We start from the raw sequence: 17813 nt of genomic DNA, 5'->3' as shown, positions 1-17813 counted from the left end.
GAGTAGAGACTATTTATTTAATTATTTACCCAGTGAAATCAGAGCAGAGACTATTTATTGATTTGTTAATCATGTATATTTTATTATTGTTAACACATTAACGTAGTTTATCCTTGGCACGTTAATACTTCATAGTGTATTGTACCGTGGTGGCCTGACGGCAGTTTTACGGGTTTCCCACCGTCCATAGGGTAAATGCCGGGCCGATACCACTCCCGTACCAGTGTTCAACCCCAGTAGTGCTGAAGTGGCGTATGCCTAAACAGCTCCACGAGATGTAGATGTATATACTGTTATTGTTACCACTTTATATTTTATGTATGTTGTTATCTCGTGGAATAAACCTTGTTGAACTGAACTGAACGGATCGGATATTTTCGGATCCAAATGAATTTACAAATTCCTGGCGCTGACATTCCCCCGATGATGGTCCAATCTCTTGGGAAGAGTCACACTATGTGCCAGTCGTATTTTGCCTTTTTTTATTCTCCACGGCTGAAATTCTCCTACGAAACCTCTGCGAGAGCTTTTAAACAAAACGGTTCATGAGTAGGACAAGAATCGCATGCGACGGCGCATTCGAAGATAGAACCGGAACTCTTTCCACCCTTATTACGCGTTGTATTCACTGAAGCTATTATTCAAAATTTCGGATCCAGACCCGATGTCTTCCGCAACTTTGGATCCGATGTATCCGATGAAGGGCAATATCCGCGGATATTTGGATCCGAGGTATTCGATCCGACTATCCCTAATATTATCAATACACGAGTTAGGATGGGAATCTTTTCAGGGACGCAAATCGATATAAAAAAGTATAGGCTTAACTTAGGAAATTCGAAGAAGATATTTTCTTAAGCGACGTGAATCACATCCTTTCGTTTACCATCGCACTATAGCAGACGTGATCATGAGAATAAAATAAAAGAAATAGACTGCAAAACAGAGAGATTTAAAATGTCATTCTTCCCTCGTACTATTAAGGATAGCAACGTTGTCTCAATTTATAGGATTAATGGCATCGCCCGCTAGGATCACTCATTGCATGTTTTTTTTCATAGTTCTAACCTTGCATATATTTGCTCTAGGACCATTAGCAAGTTTTTTTGTGAATAAGCATGTATATTTTGCCAGTATGTGTAATATTTCTATGACCGTGCGGTGTGCATGTGGCGGTCCTCTTGCATGCTACATGTTGGTGATTTGTCACCCCCTGCCAAACACCATAGAGGTGGCTCGCAGAGTGTTGTGTAGATGTAGATGTAGATACGGCAGATACCTCAATTTCTGGTATTAACGTAAAGGCAATTGGAATCTACGACAATAAAAATCAACGAGAGCTGTTTCTCAATTACAATGAATCCTTACTTATTTTGCAGATGGTATTGACATTAAGGCAACAAACGAAGTGAAATACCTGGGACCTACGATAACCTCGAGCCTCTCGTGGGGAACACACTTAAGGAATATTTGTGGCATATCCCTGAAGAAATTAGGATTCATTGAGCGTATTGTGGGAAGATTTTCGGATGAGAAAGTAAAAGAAAGATGCTAATTCGCACTCACCCGACCGCACCTTGAATATGCAGCGAGCGTATGGGATCCGGTGCAGAAAGACTAAATCCGCGAACTTAATAAAATTCAAATGAAGGCTGCGCGTTTCGTCAAAAACGGCTACGGGCGTACAGACAGCGTTACCCAGATTTTAAGCGAATTAGGCTGGGAGCCACTGAAGACTCGGAGGCTGCGCGCTATCCTTAGATTGCTTGAACAATTGAGAATGGATATCTTTAAGAGCGACACGGAGAACATAATATTAGAGCCACAATATATTCCCAGGTCCGATAGACGCAATAAATTATGAGAGATGTTTTGCCGAACGGAAGGATAAGGGAAGTCGTTTTTCCCTCGAACCATGAAGGAATTCAATAAATGCTAGTCGTAATTTCCTTCGAGCACTTCCTTTTTATTTGTAAATGGCTGGTGTCCTGACACCCCCTGCAGTACGCCTTTGAGGCGGCTTGCGGGGTATTGTGTATATGTAGATGAATTTTTTGTATAAATCTCTAAACTCTTTGTTTTTTTCTAACTCTCCATCTTTTTCATTATCTCATGGGACCGAATATTCTTCGTAAAACTTTGGGTATTCGAAGTGAGATTCAAGGTAGTATTTTCACTCACAGTGAGAACTATTCTCGTTAGTATATCTTAATATGAACAGTTATGCTCCTTTAATGAAAATTACTGTAATATGCCGACTTCCGGTACTTAAAACGCTGATAATCTACATCTACGTAACACCCTGCGAGCCACCACTAGGGTGTTTGGCAGGGGGTGACCAATCACCAACATGCAGAATCTAAGGATGCACATCACCTTTGCCTGAAGAAAAGAGGTTCCTAACTTTCACATTCTGAGATAGCGCTTCGCATGAGAATCTTGTGTATTGTAGTGGTCTATGTTTGTGGTTGGAACTATAGGATCATAGTTCGAAATATCTGAGAAAAAAATTATAAAAATGATAATATTTGCTACTTGCACTAAAAAGTAAAGCAAATTACAGAAAAATGAAATAAATGATAAAAAATGAATTAACTTATGGATATTACTCATACATTACTGTTTTAAAAGAAAATTTTCTGAACCGTACAATATTTTCAAGCTTCTGCAAACGCCAAAAAACCACAACACAGCAAATGCAAAATAATTACTGTATGGTAAACTGGCTGGTTGTAGTGAGAATTGGTTTAGCGATAAGACATCTTTACGCGGTTTCTGCGTGACCAGTAATGAGGAGCTAGTGGTATATCAACTGACACGGAGTCCTTATAGTCCCTGGTTTGATTTCTGATCAAGCCAATGTTTTTCTCAAGGATATAACGGTTTGGCTCTAAAATTCATATTTTCGATGTACAAAGAAAGATATTTGTAGAATTGTCGGAGATATATTAAACCCTTAGATTATGCCTGGCGATGCAGGTATTTACTTTTTTTCTTGCCTAATGTTTACCTAACTATGCAGTCATCAATAGGTAGGTGCAAAGTTAATGACTTTCAAAAGTTACAAAATGTATTTTCTTCTGATTCTATAATTATTGTTATTAACTAATTATTTTACAATTTTTTAAACCGTTTCAACAATTCTGTAAAGGGTTTAGAGGTATATTCTTCCAGAGAGCCGTATCATCTGCACCCGATGGAATGCATCATGAAGCGTACAGGTGTGAGATGTAGAAAAAGCCATCCACCCGCAGAACACCCAAGATGTGGCTTTGAGGTAACCATGCAGGTTATGCTAATGTCACAGCCATTGTGGTGGCTGAATTTTTCACTCACTGAGAGTCTCTTGAATCAAAGATTTCTCTTCTATGAAATAAGAATCGGGAGTGAATCTGTGGAGGATGCCGCGTAGTACAAATTATCTTTGCCGACCTCAGCGGAGTCCAGATGAACTCATTGCTTCTGTGTCTACAGGTCGTGGGTCCGATCCCGAAGTGCTTTCTCCGCCAGCGAAATCGGATTTATGTGTCATTACTTCCTTGCCGTTTGATTCAAGTTGTGAGCAGCCAGCTATACCATATGTTTTCCCCATTAATATTGAAAAAATACGGAGCGAGCTACACGCAGGTTAGCCTCTAGCTCTAAAAAATGATAAAAGATCAAAATTTGAAAATTAAAGCCGTAAAAAGGAATAAATGGATGATTTAGAAATCATTAATCCCTGATCCAATATAGAATTTTTCGTATATTTGCGAGATAAGGCGTATCAAATGAGGTTAAGGTATATTTTTATCGTATTTATGCATATCATTAACGTAGTTAGTGTAGTAAAAAAAAGTAGGGATGACAAATATTCCATTTTTTTCTATTCTGACTCCAATGCTTTTAAATCGATTCTCGATTCCGATTCCATCGATTCGTATTCATACTATCAGGTAAGATATTGATCCGTCGCATAGGCGGATTTAAAGCGTCTTAATGTGCCCCCCCTCAGACGCTTTAAAAATAGACAAGAATTTTAATACAGTTATCAATACATTCTTTTTATTTTGTGTTTTACGGAGCCTCGATCATTAAATTTAATATTAATAATTTTCATTTCAAAATAAAGAGAATATGTTCTGCAGTAACTGTTACATTTTGTACCAAATCTCAAATATAATAATATCTGTGAGACTCTTGTGTCCCCCCAGAAAAAATCCTGGATCCACTTCTGATTTGTCAGTAGTATTGCTGACATAAAAAATTAAGAATTGAATGAAATAAAATAACAAAGACGAATAAGTGCCAAAAAATTATATTCATTAAAAAACCGAATTATTATTATTATTATAGAAATGTATCCTCAGTTTTAATAAAATAATAAAAACTTAAACGGTTTTAGACATAAATTGTTAACTTAATAATGTAAAATGCACAATGAATCAGGTGTGCGGTAGCCTTTATGCCCCAAGCTCAAATTCTTTTTTCAAAATTAATCTTCCTGGAATCTATGGAATCGCAATCGAATTTAGGCGATCGATTTTTATCGATTCCGTTCCCGAGAATCGCTGGAATCGAGAATCTACTCATCCCTAAAAAAAAAACACTGCGGATACCCAAAATAACATGAATATCATTAATGAATATGGATGGTTCCATTCGGAACATATTACGCGCGTGACTTAATTCGCGTGGCCTCCTTTGAGAGAGAAGCGTCTTGTCTGGTCGTCACCCCGTCTCGTGCGCTCAAGGGGGTAGGAGACGGCTCGGCGCGACTCTTCGCCCACAGTCTCGCCGTCTGGCCCGCCCCGGTCGTGGTCGAATTTATCGGTGGAGGGAGGTCGTCGTAGCAGGTGGTGAGGGTGGAATTTTTTTCCTTCGGGGAGGGGGACAGGGCATGAATGGACCGGGATGCTGGACCAACATGCTTTATTATTGAGAAGAAAGGGTTTTATCCGCTTTTTAATTTTAAAATTTTATCATGATTTAAACCCATGCTATAATTTCAGGTTTTTAAGTTGTGGAACTTATGTTATATCAAGTTTTTATGCTATTTATTCATTTTACTCAGTACTTGGAAGTTCCAAACTTTTAGCAATTTCACATTTTCTACCTTCTTATTTATCTATTTATTGATGCATGCTTTTAATCTTTTATTTATTTGTTTATTTATTTAATAATCTATCTTTACATTTATTCATTATCATGATATATATGGCCGTGGTTCCTGCCGAGTTGAACGGTGGTTAATCACTGGAGGATGCTTGAAAAATATCAGGTGGATGGAATACCTAACACCAACAGCCTCCTCACTTGACTTCAGACAGTATGAAATAATTGGCCTGCGTGCAACTCAATTTGAATAACGCACTATATATCTAATTGAATACCTGAAATGAACTGTGTAAAAGAGCCCTGGCCCGGGGGAAGAGGGGGCCGGATTGTGGCCTCACCCGGGCCAGGTTAAGTAAAACGAAAAGTCAAGTCAACACTTTTGCGGGGGTGTTCTTTTCGGAGAGGTATGCTGGTGGTTGCGTTGAAGAGAGCAAGCCGGTTGTTATGAGCGTAGCCGGATTGGACTGGCCCATTAAGCCCCCTTACGACCGTAGCGAGATACCATGGGGTGGAATGCTTCGTACATGGAATACATTTGTACTGATATGAACGGTGCATGCTTGAATATTTGCGAAGTAAGGCAAAGTAGTAACCTTACCAGCCGATGAAATTTCGGATCGGATTCGGGAATCGGTAGAAACCATGCACTACGTATACTCAGATGATCTCAGAAGCTATTTGTTGATTTTTGTAATACAAAGTGTCGGCTTCGAATTCCGGCTAAGCCAAATACTTTTTAACTTGATCCTTGGTGTGTATTTCCACCGCTTAGTATGATTAGGTATTTAACTCGGTAATTTGACAGGCCATTTAGATACCAGAGGATCTCTGGCGGATGAAGGATTTCATTGCAGACCTGAAGGTTTCGCAAAATTAAAAGATTGCGAAAAAAATAGTGACTCCAGGGGGTTCCTTCGCAAAAATTGTGTTTTGATTAACAAGATATTTTTGGGAAACGGTTCGAAATCATTTATCAAAAATCTCAAAATCCCTACCCTACATCACGGCTTAGTTAAGATTTTGAATTAATCCACGAGGAGGATGTATTTTACTCGGGAGAAACAAGTAGAGGTAAAATTACATGAGAAATTTTCACAAGGATTTATGAATGATTCAAGATTTAACTAGGTTCGGGACTAAACCTTATTTGCGAGACTGTTTGAATACATAAAAATGTAAAAGTGCTTAACCTGTGTTGTAAATAAATGTATGTATCCTTTCATAGTAATGGTACGTTACCTTTGAGTTACTTATAACAACGTATAAGTTAGAATAACGCTTAATTTATTGCCTTTTGAAATTAAATTCTCCCTATAGTGAAGCTGCAACGTAAATGCCGTGTTCCGTGGCAACTTGGAAGTAAGTCACGTGAAAACGCGTCGTCTGGAGCAAGCCGATGCCAATTCACTGTATAAAGACGATCGAGAGCCAAGTTTGTTTTCAGGGCGATGATTTTGGTGCCATGCTCCAGTTACAAGCGGAAAGTGAATGCGATATGCGTCAAGGCATTTGTTTCTTTTCTGCCATATACTGACGGTATTTCTCCAAAATTCATCAATTTTACGAACGAAATTTAATGATGATGATGAATCAGCGTGATTGCATTCACTTAATAAACCTCTGACAAATGATTTTGGCAACCTTGGAACCTCAGCTATATTGACTCTGAAATACGCAAATCTTAGGTTAATAATTCACCTCGGAATTCCAAAGAACTATATGTTCTCAATGCTGAAAAACTTAATTCATGATGAAGCGTAACATTTTGGGGGGCCAATTGAACTACAGTCTTTCAAAGGGTTAAGAACACTAATGTCAAGTCTAATCTTAATAACATGAGGACAAACGTGCAACAATAAATATAATGTAAACAATATCATGCTACGTGCTCACATCAATAGTAAATTTAATTACTTTTTGTGGAGACGGCCGTTAACATTTTTTATTTCAGAAATTCAACACTAGCTTTAAGATGTAATGCTTAAAAATGCTCTTTTACTCTTTAAAATAATATTTTTTTGTTTTTTCATTTCGCATATATTAGTGAATAAATTAATTATGCATTGCTGATCGAACGTAACGTCTTTATCACTACAACTCCATTCATCTATCAAAAATACTTCTGTTAAGTTTTTGTCATCAGTCACGTGCAGCCAAAAATGAGGTGATAATAAACCTACTCTAAAATATTTCTGTCCCCTTCAGTAAAAAAGGTTAGTTTTAAATAACAGAGGTGAAAATAAAGCACGTTTAACTCTGTAGTTTTTGATAAAGTCTACCATGAAACTTTCGAGTAAAAACAAATATTACGCGGGAATAAAATATTTTTATAGTTATAGAATGAGACTTTGCAAGTGACTTAGATTTATCTAAAATCTATTTCAGTACATTTGTCTTAGATTCCTTTAATGGCGGGAATCCCACTTTTCTTTGTTCTTGTGCTATTTCAACCGTATTCCAAGCGTGTCGACGAAGCACAGTAACCCCAAACCATACTTGGCTCCTTTTCCTCCTAGGAAAATGGTACATTCGAACAAGCTCTTCCGGGAAACTGACTGTCATGATGAGGGTAGTTGTAATACCAACGATAAAAACTAAATTAGCTATTTGGGCCCTTGTGGTCGTAGTTGATCAAATTTCTTTCATTATAGTTTTCACAGTATGGATTTGTTCATTCTTTTTATTAAATAATAGTGTATGGAAAAAAGTAACTACCTCACGTTTTCTACCGTTGTCAAATATTCAAAATGGCCCATGCACTAAAAAACCCATTAAAAATGAATGGATAGCTAAATTTCTGGCTTCGTTCATCCATGATGTCACTGTCTCAATTCCGATCGAATGTCGTCAAAATCTTTTGTTCGAATATCATCATAAAAAGTCCAATCTATTATAAATTTCTCAAACTATCTTCACCAAATATTACTAGGGAAGAGATTTTTCGTTTTATTTCCGCAACTTCTATATTATATATATTCTTTGTATTCACCATATTCTTTGTTAATGTCGGTTCCTCTGCCACTTTCATGCATCAAACGCAATGATGTTTATGAGATAAACCATTCCGCTAGCCTCCGAGTATCAATCTGTGCTTCATCACATACTGTTATTTAGATCATTTTAATTAGGTATTCAAAACCAAACTAATCAATGCCATCGAGCAAAAATTGTTTATTCAATTGCCATTCATGAATGATCTAGTTCACTTTATCAATGATATATTTTTGATGTAACTTTATGTGCCTGTAACTGTAACACCATTAAGGCTTACGAGTGCGAGTTACAGATTAATGCAGAGCTTGTTCGTCTGACGGAATAATTGTCGATTTGACACGTGCCTGCCCTCTTTAACCATTTTCATATTTATCGTAAAAGTGTTTAAAATTACCATTTTAGAAAGTTTAGTGAACATTTGGAAACTAATTATTTCATTTTATCTCGCTGTCATTATTTACACTTATATGAGTCCTATTTGCCATAAAAGGCTAATTTTCGCCGCGATCTCTTCTCAGAATGAGTTAAATGCTGAAAGTTTGAACCATTACGACCAACTATTCAATCTCATCACATCCAATTAAGGACGTCACTCGGCGAGCTGTATCCTATAAAAACACGTCATACCGGAATCAGCCATGTGCCGGTGTCATGGACTTTCTCCTGGTATTTCCCGCTAATGGAAAACACTCCTCTGCACCGCATAAAGCGATATTCCTTCCCATTATGTATGACTCGATTTTATCGCGACAATGGATGCTGCTTTCTCCATTTACGAGCAAGGTTATAAGTATCAATGTTGGTCACAGACGACAGAATGCGATAGGAATGATGTTACCGCGGCATTAGAGGAATCTGCAACAGAGGTTTGCCATTTTTTTAACGTGGAATTGAACAAGACACACTTCAACATCTAATCATAATATATTTGAAATTATTGAAATCGTTTGAAAAATGTTGCTAGCGAGTGACGTAGGAAGGGCGGAGATATCATTTATTTCCAATAAAAAATGTAGAATACACTGTTGTTCGATAAGTGGGTAATTTCACAGCTTCAATGTAAATCGTTTTGTACTAAATCATTTAAGCTGGAACAACTACATGGAAGTTTTTTCCAGAACGAATATTAATATGTTGAGGCATGTTATATAAAACTCAACCTTCATGTTAAATTACACCACTACGACTGCAAAGTTAAGTTTACTATAATAGGCAACGTATTCATTATTTTGTTGCCGTTTCACTGTGGTAGTTTTTGTTTGTCATCACCCGATTAGGAAACCCGATGATCCGTGGATGATCGTTTGAATGATACTGAAATTTGTGTTCATATCGGTTTTATTTAATTCTGTGGTTTATTATGAACAAAAGTAAGTTTTTTTATCTACTTAGTGCATATCAGGGAATAGAGTATTTTATGTCACACTATCCTTGATAGCCTCAGCGAGAATATCGACATACATTATCCATGCTTCGTCAATAGTCTATCAAGAACCGCAGATACCCTTGATAACCGACAATAAAAATTTCGGTAAGTTTAGACAGTGACAAAATTATGACGACACATTCTAGAAAACCCCAACTATCCCGAATAATTCATTTAAAACTTAATTTATCGTGATAATCTAAGTTTACAACCTGTGAACGGAAGAGTTTTATAAAGCCTAATCCCAACTAGCATTACTAATACCTTTCAACTCGAGCAATAGTTTATGGAAACTAATTTACAGTTTGCCGAGAAAATTGAAAGAAAATATACTGTCCTCTTCAAGATGGATGAAGACGCAATAATTTGTCTACAGATTTTACTTCCTTAAAGTTCACAAAATGAGGCTTCAAAATGTTTTATACGAATATCTTGTATGATGTTAGGCACGATGTGGTGGAAGTTCGTAATATTGTTGAAATGACACATTGCAATATTTCCACTAATAGATTTGTCAAATCTATAAGTGGAAATATTGCAATGTGTCATTTCAACAATGTTTTATACGAATTGAATAGAATTACGAAGTTCGATAAACACGGTGTTTGCCATGTTTGCTATGTTTTTTTGGTATTCCTACCGTTATAAATCAAAATTCGAGCCTTAGATCGCCGTTTAGCCATTCCTGATTTATGATACACGTATAAATTTGGAGTTGGCTCATGGCCACGCGGTTTTATTCGTCTAAGTCGCACGTTATGAGGCGCCGGAGTGGTCAGGAACGTGCCTGAGGTGGTTTGCGATGAATCCGGATGGGATATGGTGACAGAACCCAAGTAGGCCGTGATTGTGGCACGAGACTTGGAACTCATCGTTCGCCTTGATTTCCTTTCCACCCCCGTTTCACTTACATTTGATGGTAAAGGAGCCCTCTCCATTATTCTAGAATATAGGCATCGAATTTTCATTTAAATTGCCATCACAGGATATATAAAAATCAAAATGTTTTGAAACAATTAATGAGCGTTGTTGTGCGCGGTCCAGTAGCAGACTATGTTCCGGCTGTAGCAGACTATGTACATGCAATCGTACCAAGATATTTTATACTACCTGTACGAGTATATTATTATAGTATTCTACCGCTTAAGGTAGGTTTACTTGGAGTACTTAAGAAGCATTCTGAGAACCTCCCCCTCCTTCAAGCATTTACCTCTTCAATTCGCAATAAGGTCTACGAGTCTAAGGTCTAAATAGCCAATTTTTCGAGTTACAGAGTTCACATTGGTAAATGTATAGATAGATAGCAGCCTTTACATGTTGTGCAAAGTAATCCGTGACTTCCTTCCCCTACTAGGTTGATTTTTTAAATTTTTTTTGGCGATCAGAGAATACAGTTCTTGATATTAGCTTTCATTTGACTCTAAATTAATTGCGAAATGGTAGTCCTTTATTATCAAGCCTTGAAATAGTTTAATTTCAAATACGAATATTCTGCATAGATAGGTCATTAGCCTTGACCGGGATTTGAACCTGGATTTCCCGAGTTTGCGTCCGGATGCAAACTATGCCTTAACCTGTACCACTTGTGAAGCTTTGCTGGCTATGGAGGACAAGGTGGTTTATGCTGCCAGATGTAAAATGCCATGAGAGGGGCGAGTAGCGTCACAGTCCCAAGTGTAAAGCCATAATTTTGTTCGCTAGGACATCACCACTGAGTTTTAGCAAAAAAACCCAACCAAGCTAGCGAAATACCTTCACGACTGTGGGGTAACCAGAAGTTTTGTTCGGGGGGTGTCCAAAACCAGGGGGGGAATTTTCGAAAAACAGTGTACTAATTACAGGGTTTTGAACTAATTTTAACACTTTTGATAATCGAAAAGACCTTTTTTTCTAATAAATATTTTATAAACTTGTGATTTTTCAGTATTTTGTTTTCTTTTATGAAGCAAAGTAATGGTGTTTTTATATTTTTGTATTTTTTGTCTATCCAGAACCCCCGGACCTCGCTACGCCACTGCTACACGGAGTCAAACAGAAGTGCAAACATAACATTGGATAACAGTATACATAGATAACAGCCTTTAAATGCTGTACAAAGTATTTCCTGACTTCCTTCTCCTACCAAGTTGATTTTTTCAAATTTATGCGAACAGAAAATATTGGCTTTGATTTTGGCTTTCATTTGACTCAAAATTGTTTGCGAAAAGGTACTCCTTCAGTGTCCAGCCTTGGAATAGTTTACTTTCAAATACGAATATTCTGCAGAGATATGTCACTTCCTGCTGTTATCTACGGATTATGTTATCTAAAGTGCGAAAACTCTTCAGGGCGAAAATAATTTCTCTTGCGTATATTAGCTATTAGGTGGCCAGGTGGAGGAGTTATAATGCCTAGGGGGATCGGGTTGGTGTGGTGGCTAGAGTGTTGGCTTCCCACCCGACGGGCTCGGGTTCAAATCCCGGGGGGGGGGGCAAAGAATTTTCAGAGGCTGCCCGATCCCTGCTTGAATGTTGTTGGAGAACATTTCAAGCGCAACACTCCGTCCGTCGGATGGGACGTTAAACCGTGGTCCCCTTGGCGCCTTTCGTTAAGAGCAGGCTAATGCCGACGCCGGGGTTCTCTCCACCCTTCCTTACCTACCCCATCCCTCATGGCGCAAATGACCTCAGCTGTCGGTCGCCTCCTCCAAATACCATACCAGTTATAATGCCGATTAAGGGTAACTCTTACATTTGTATCCTATATAAACTTTCAGGAGTAAGCCCATATATTCTCTCGGGAGAATTTGTTACAACCTCTACTTTTTTCTGGCTAATCACCACATTTCTCGGTGTAAATACAAATTTTGTATAGAGGTGTACTTTTTCATTTGACAGGACTTGTTAAACAATTTCAAACACATGTATTTTGGGCTTGCAAAAATGATTAATTCAATCAAACACGTACATGCTAAGTCTTACGTTTTAACTCCAATAGCAGTTAACTGTAATCCATACTAAACCAAACATTTGAATATACCCCTGTTATTCGATTAAACATGTGCATGACTACTCACCTATTCATTTAGAGATGAATCAGCGAAGATATTAGACCGGTACTCCGTCTGTAAGAAGAAATAAAGGTTATTAGATTGAGCATTTAACTCCATTGATTCAGTAATAACTTAAAATCAATTTAGCATATCGTTAAAAATTACAACTGCGTGCAGCAGATGAAGGAAATTTTGATAATGTCTGTACAGTGAACCTTCCGATATTGTGCGAAGGGTTTAAAATACACTTGCCAAAACAAGTTTCACTGTAACATTTTCATAATATATTCTTTTCCTTCTATGCGACATGCTTTTGCTCGATGATATCAATTTTTACAGTTAATCCTTTTTTAATTGAAATTGCAATTTTTTTTACTAAATGTTGCATTTGTTCAGTTAATATGTATTCATGGTCGATGAAATTATATTATTGATGAAGTAATCGCCTTGCCGATACGTAGGGTATTATGGGCTGTTTGCTGCATGCAGCTTTCCTTGAGAGATATATTCAAAGAACTTAAGGCATACATAGGATCACAAACCATCATTCGTTACATGATTAATAATATTTGAGAAATCGATGTTGACTTGGATGTATTTGCGAGGATACGGCATGCAACGCACATATAAGCCGCTATTCTGCTGATAATGTATTTAGCTTTAAAAGGCTACGGAGGATAATGCACTCATTTACCATTTAACATATGAAAACTATGGGAATATGCTGTACCTCATTACTTATTATGCACTATCATAGCTTTATGATTGTTGTTTTGAATGGTGATGATCTCATGGAAATGATGGAAAATATTAATGAGAACTTGTGACCCGTGAGGAAAATGACTGGATTTGATATGGATACATTATCAGAAGACGGCCTTTTGTACTCAAGCTTTTTTAAAAATAAGTCTGGGGGTTAAGTTCAATATGAGCAATCATTCTATGTGAGAAACTAGTCAATTAGTGATTTGTTAGCGATGGTCTGACTGCATTTCTAGGTCGTCTTTCGAGAACTTCCTCGAAGGAAGCCAAACAAGTTCTTCCTCGCCGCCGACACGTGCCGAAAAATACTATCAAGAAAAAACATACACGCCTACTTGGCACCCTCTGGCCCGTTTATACGGCGTTTGAATGGAAATGATTCCATCGTAGTCGTTTTCGAACCATTAGTCACATCCTGCATCCAATATACCTCAAGCCTTACTCAATACGCAATCATATCAATTTAGAGTGAAATATTAACTCATTTACCATAGCCTGCGCTACAGATGAGAAAAAATAGTATGCATTAACTGGAAACAGTGATTCAAACTTTGAATTAAGCTTTGGCTTTTACTGTTCTCCGCGATTTTGATTTAAACATGGATTGTTCGTTAAGTTCATTCACACTTATCTTGACTACTAATATGCTACTGGATATGTATGAATCAATTTATTTTTATCTTAACCAAAGTCAGCATTTATGCCGCATCTATCGATTTATTTTTATAAATAATGGTTGCTTAGGAATAAAAAATTGTGTGTCTAGATAAAAATAGTAGTCCGGTGCCAATAAAATTGTGAACGATAGCTAACCGGTTCAGAACCTATTCGATTGTTATCAGTATTGGTCAAAGTACTGAGAAAAAGGAACTGGCCTCAATCACAGTTACTTCGTACAAAGAGTACTACATTATGGGTACAAATTATAGTTAAAATGACAATTACTTCTTCTAAGAGTTCTGAACCTGGCCACTGTCGAATGTGGGAGTAAAAATTTGGAATAATTGAATAATAGTAATAGCTAAAGTTGCCATTTCACTTGCGATACATATAATTATAACTGCCGTAACAACACAAGGATGTCATATTTTGCATCTATCATAAGTAGGTAACAGCGTAAGAGCGGCTGACCCAAGACAAGTAAATTATGGTACTGAGGCACTCGTAGTTATCTGTAGTCCTAGGTAAATTCAGTGAAGTAATCGTCGATTGCGAGCAAATTAACGATTACAATGAAAGTAATGGTTCTTCTTTCACCGTAAGGAGTAAATTAAAAATAAAAATTGTTATCGTTACAAGTACAAAGCTCTGCGAAATTACTCTTTACGTAATCCTCCATATGATGAATACGGGAATAATCAAACTCCTGCAATGCCAAACCACAGGATACCCCTTTTGAACTGAAAGTACATATCAGAAAGAAATAAGCTTCCTTTATGATAGGAATATTGAGCGGTGAAAATGATCGCGTTGTCGACGCACCCCGAAAATGTATTTCTACTACTACTAGTAATCGTTGAAAGAAATCCAATTGTATTTACTCGATTACCTACCTCATGCAATAATGTATGGACGTGAAATGGCAAATTAGACCCTGTTCTAATTTCGTTCATGCATTCGCGCAATTTCACGTCATTCGAGTAATTAATGAAATTCTAACCTGTGCAATTACGTGCCCCGTGTAAAACTGGCCCAAGTACCAGAAGAGGATTTCACCCTTTCTAACCCAGAACTGCTTCTGGGAGAAATAAAATTTCAAGATTTTTCATTTTGGCAACTTGAAAATTTTACACTCAATGATAATTATCCTGGCAGCTAAATATTTCGTCATTAAAATTTCCACTACAAAATAATATTTAGTTTAGATATCTCCTAAATAGAGCTGAAAGTTTAAACATTTTTGTCGTTGCTTAGAAGCAACATTGGGTTATAAAGGGTTAAGTGTAGATTTGAGTGGCGGGACGCTTCATGAAAAATGAGTGCAGTTACAGTGTCCGGCGTGATGCGGTGGAAATCTTTGATATTCAGATTATTAAAACAGCTTGTCTGTTTCCACACTATTTTATTTTTACCGACCATGGTTTCGGCAGCTTTTGCCATTGTCAAGGTACATAGCCTTGGGTGACAGCCTTTTTATAGGTTTTTTCGGGAGGGGGAGGAAGCCGAGCTGTGCTCATGCCGAGGTTACATCTACATCTACATAATACCCTGCGAGCCACCTCTAGGGTGTTTGGCAGGGGGTGATCAATCACCAGCATGCATTTGGACTCCCACATGCACACCACACCGTCCAAAAAACGTCCCGTATAATAACAAACTATACTACTATATGCTGTTAGAAATAGAATATAGAATCGAAATTCAGAAACATGCATTAAGTTTTACATAGGTTAGTAGGCTACACTACAAGTCATGCAATCTATTTACGAATTCTATTGCTGCCGTTATAATCTCTTATTGATCGTGGAAAAAATGACATTCGGAATCTGTCTGTTCTACAATCTATCTCTCTTATTTTATTTATATGATCTGATTTTCCGTAGTACGTTGGCGTCCGCAAGATATGGTAAACTTCGTCAGAAAAGACACTGCTCTTGAATTTATCTAAAAAGTTTAGTCTATTTTTCAATCTACGGTCCGACAGAGATTCCCATCCGAGTTTATCTAAGAGGTCAGTTACACTAACAAGACTATCGTAACGACCTTTCACATACCTGGCAGCTCTTCTTTGCACGCGTTCTAACTCTGTTATTAAGCCTTTTTCATGAGGGTCCCAAACACTGGCAGCCTATTCCAAATGTGGTCTAACGAGGGAAAAGTAGCTAATTTCTCTCACTTTGTCGTCGCACTTTCCTAATATTCATTTAACAAAACCCATTTTACGATTAGCTTGACCGGTTATTTCTCGAATATGTTTATTCCACGATCTCTCGTGACCGAGTTACTGATGACGTCAATGGGCGATGGGTTGGAGGTAGGGTAATGTTCAGAAGGGGTGAGTGGAATGGGAACATATGGTCGTTTCAAACCCAAGGCTATGTACCTTGACAATGGCACAAGCTGCCGAAACCATGGTCGGTAAAAATAAAATAGTGTGGAAACAGACAGGTTGTTTTAATAAGCTGAATGAGTACAGCCTTGAAATATTTGGGGGTTCAATGAAATGTAACTACGCGAGCCATCCTGTGTGAATGTGTATAGTATCTCTTCCGCTGATCGCCTGTTGATTCATTCCCGACTTCGAGGAACGCTAATGCTCCATTATGCGCGCGGGCAGAGGCGTCAACTCGGTCACGAGAACAACAACCTCTGGCGAGAGACTGCCGCTGACTAACGGAACCGCAAGGGCGTAAAAGGTTTCGGGCGATTCCGTGAGACTGAGCTAATCGCGGGAATTCGCAACTCACTCGCGAGCGAGCGAGCGGCTGCATAGAGGAGGAGGAAACGGAGCTTCCGGCCGTGAGACACACTCCGGGAGAAAGTGAAGTTTTGATGATGATTTTGGGGCCGGGAACGGTAAGGCCATTATCCTGGTCCAAACCAGGTGAAACACACGTAATGAACCGGATCATTGGAAGTGACGTGTCCGTTGAAAAATTCACCAGCTCATTCATTCGATCCGTCGGCGGAGGTTACGTCACACTAGCGAGGTGTTACGGATTTGAAGATTTCTTTATTGGATGAACCAATTTTTTTAAATATTAACCGAAGTTAACATGTATGCCAACTTTTTCGATTTATTTTCATAAATAATGTTGGCTTAGCAATAAAACAATTTTGCGAGTGTTGATTAAAATAGTATTCCGATGCCGATAAAATTGTTAGTAATATTTATCGGATCGGATGATCACGGATTGGGTCTTGTCAGTACAAAGGGTGGATTTCGGTATAAATTTGAGTGGCGTGACGCTTCATGAGGAATGAGTACAGCCTTGAATAATCAGATGTTTGCCCAAAATTTTATGTTTTAGTCATTCTGTAAAACTGATCTACATCTGCGAAGTACCGTGCAAGCCACCACCAGGGTATGTGGCACGGGGTGATTTCACAACAGACTTGCACTCACACACAGGCACAACAGATCTTTTCCTTGATCAGAAACGCGCTCGCTTTCCGGACAAAGGCCAAGCACACAGGACAATGATACGCGGTCAGACCGGAAACTAGGAAATTACTAAGGACATGAATATTCTACCATGCAAATAAAGCTACTAGTTAGCAATTGAAAACGAAGAGTTTGCGAAAAATTCTATGCTGAATGATTTTGAAATCAACTGAAATAATATCCATAAACCTGAAAGCGACTTTTAGTGGCATTGGTTCAGCCGGTAGATCTCATTGACTTGTGATTATTGCGAAATCATAAAAAGGAATGTCCTTTTTTTACCTTCCTTTACTTGAAATGATAATTTAAAAAACAAGTTCATCGTTTTTTCATTCTAAGGCTATTTTATTTATCTATTTTTCGGTAACATCAATCAAGTTACGAAGTAAGATTAATTT

At 37.9% G+C, this 17813-nt stretch overlaps 1 protein-coding gene across 1 annotated transcript in view; it reads right to left on the bottom strand.

Moving 5' to 3' along the window:
* Positions 1-17813, bottom strand: part of LOC124160800 (trithorax group protein osa-like) — a 101349-nt gene that overhangs the window by 41573 nt on the left and 41963 nt on the right. The window contains exon 2 of the mRNA XM_046536840.1: positions 12573-12620. The gene's annotated coding sequence lies outside the window, so the exon portion shown is untranslated. The remainder of the gene's footprint in view (positions 1-12572; positions 12621-17813) is intronic.

Source organism: Ischnura elegans, chromosome 6 (assembly GCF_921293095.1).
Source record: "Ischnura elegans chromosome 6, ioIscEleg1.1, whole genome shotgun sequence".
Taxonomy (NCBI): domain Eukaryota; kingdom Metazoa; phylum Arthropoda; class Insecta; order Odonata; family Coenagrionidae; genus Ischnura; species Ischnura elegans.
The sequence above is the reverse complement of the archived record's forward strand: the minus strand, read 5'-3'. Positions and strand labels throughout refer to the sequence as shown.